This window comes from Phaseolus vulgaris, chromosome 7 (assembly GCF_000499845.2).
Source record: "Phaseolus vulgaris cultivar G19833 chromosome 7, P. vulgaris v2.0, whole genome shotgun sequence".
NCBI classification, from domain to species: Eukaryota; Viridiplantae; Streptophyta; class Magnoliopsida; order Fabales; family Fabaceae; genus Phaseolus; species Phaseolus vulgaris.
Genome location: NC_023753.2, coordinates 15,514,571 through 15,516,956, shown reverse-complemented (window position 1 = coordinate 15,516,956; position 2,386 = coordinate 15,514,571).

The window sequence follows — 2,386 nt, the reverse complement described above, 5'->3', positions numbered from 1 at the left end:
TGGGTGACCTTTCTCCCCACCAGCAGACATAAACCGGGACAGTGCTGCCAAGCGACCGGTGAGCTGCTGCACCTCCTTCACCGTCGTTGGGCTCCTCATCGCCACGATCGCCGCACACTTCTCCGGGTTAGCTTCGATTCCTCGCTCTGTCAAGAGGAAACCCAAGAACTTCCCAGCCTCTACACCGAATATGCATTTCTCAGGGTTGAGCTTCAGCCTATACTTGGCAATGGTGGTGAATAGCTCTTCTAGATCAGCCGCATGATGCTTCTTCTCTTGGGACGTAACCACCATGTCATCTACATAGGCGTGTACGTTTCTTCCCAGCATGGGCGAGAGCACCCTATCCATGAGCCGCTGGTAGGTAGCCCCCGCATTCTTCAACCCAAATGGCATGACCTTGTAGCAGTAGCAAGACCGTTCCGTCATAAACGCGGTCTTGCATTCGTCCATTGGGTGCATCCTGATCTGATTATACCCTGAGAAAGCGTCCAAGAAGATGAGTAGCTTTCCCCCCGAGGCGCTATCGACTAGAGCATCTATACTGGGTAAGGGGTAAGAATCCTTGGGGCACGCCTTATTGAGGTCAGTGAAGTCCACGCACATTCTCCACTTGCCGCTTGCCTTCCGCACCAGTACCACATTCGCTAACCACTCGGGGTACTGGATTTCTCTGATATGCCCTGCGACAAGGAGCTTCTGCGCTTCGTCGTGGATCACCTTCCTCTTCTCCTCGTTGAATTTCCTTCTTCTCTGTCGCACCGGTCGAACCATGGGGTCCATTGATAGACGATGGCAGAGGAAATCGGGGTCGATTCCTGGCATGTCGGATGATGACCATGCAAAGGCATTCATGTGCTTCTCAATCACACCCATGATCAGCCTTCGCTCTTCTTCAATGAGGGATCCCCCCAACTTGAATTTTCTTCCCCTGATGTCCACCTCGACCCATCCTTCAGCTAGGTGGGGCCTCCTCTCACTGGCAATGACCGCTCTCGCGATCCCTGACTCGCGAGGAGTGATCGTGCCTTCCTCCTCTTCCTCGACTTGGGCCACCTGGGAGCCCCCCACCGCAGCGTTCTCCATCCTCTGAGCGCCTTGTGTCTCCCTGACCGCCAATCGCTCTTTGCGCACGCCTGGTGGTGGTTTTGTGGTGACATGGCATACACTTCTTTTTTGCTTCAAACTGTTCTCATAACAGCGTCTTGCCTCAGCCTGATCCGACTTGATGGTTATCACGGCCCCTTCCATCGACGGCAGCTTCAACTTCATATGCCTTGTCGATGGTATTGCGCCCAGTCTATTGAGCGTTGGCCTCCCCAACAGGACATTGTACGCAGAAGGGGCGTTCACCACCAGGTACTTTATCTTTTCCGTGCGGGCTGCCGTTCCGTCGGTGAACGTTGTCCTCAGCTCGATGTATCCCCGCACTTCTACCTGGTCCCCTGCAAAACCGTAGAGACAACCAGTATACGGTCTCAACTGATCAGGGGACAACTGTAGCTTGTTGAATGTTGGCCAGAACATGACATCCGCCGAGCTTCCTTGATCTACGAGTACTCTATGCACTCGTCTTCCTGCTGTGATGAGAGAAATGACCACAGGGTCGTTGTCGTGTGGGACAACGTCTCGTAGGTCAGCCTTCCTGAAGACAATGTCCACCTCAGGGTAATGACTCTCACTCACTGCATCTACCGCCATCACAGATCGAGTGTATCTCCTTCTTTGTGAAGCTGTGCATCCCCCACCAGAGAAGCCTCCAGCGATCGTTTGCACTTCCCCATGCACAGGGACTTCATGCTGTTGCTCTCCAGTTTGGGATCCTGACGCGCGATCACCCTGCGGCTCACGCAGGTAATCTGCTAGAAAACCAGACTTCACCAACTCTGCCAGTTGGTGTCCCAGCGCCAAACAGGAATGAAGTGTATGTCCAAAGGCCTGATGAAACTCACACCATTCATTCTTCTTCCTTCCGAGTACCTTGTCTGTCTTCTCTGGTACTCGTAGTCTTGCTGCTACGGCAGGAAGGGCGATGAGATCCGCCAACCCCACCATGAAGTTGTATCTTGGGGGCGCGTTATTCTCCCTTGCACGCCCCTTACTCTGGTCTTTGCCTGGTGCATAGGGACGAGGTTTTTCCCGCACCTTCTTCCCCTCTTTGGCCTCATGCACCCTCGCTTGCTGTGGTTTTCCTTGCCCTCCACGCGGTCTGGGTGGTGCAGCACTTCCCCTCTTCTCAGAAACTTCTGTTTCTGCCACTATGTGCGCCACCGCACGCCGTCGGATCTCTGCAAAGGTGCTGGGATGGCTCCTGATGAGAGACTCACTGAAAGGGCCAGGCAGCACTCCCTTCTTAAACGCGTGCACAAGCATATCTTCATCTTTG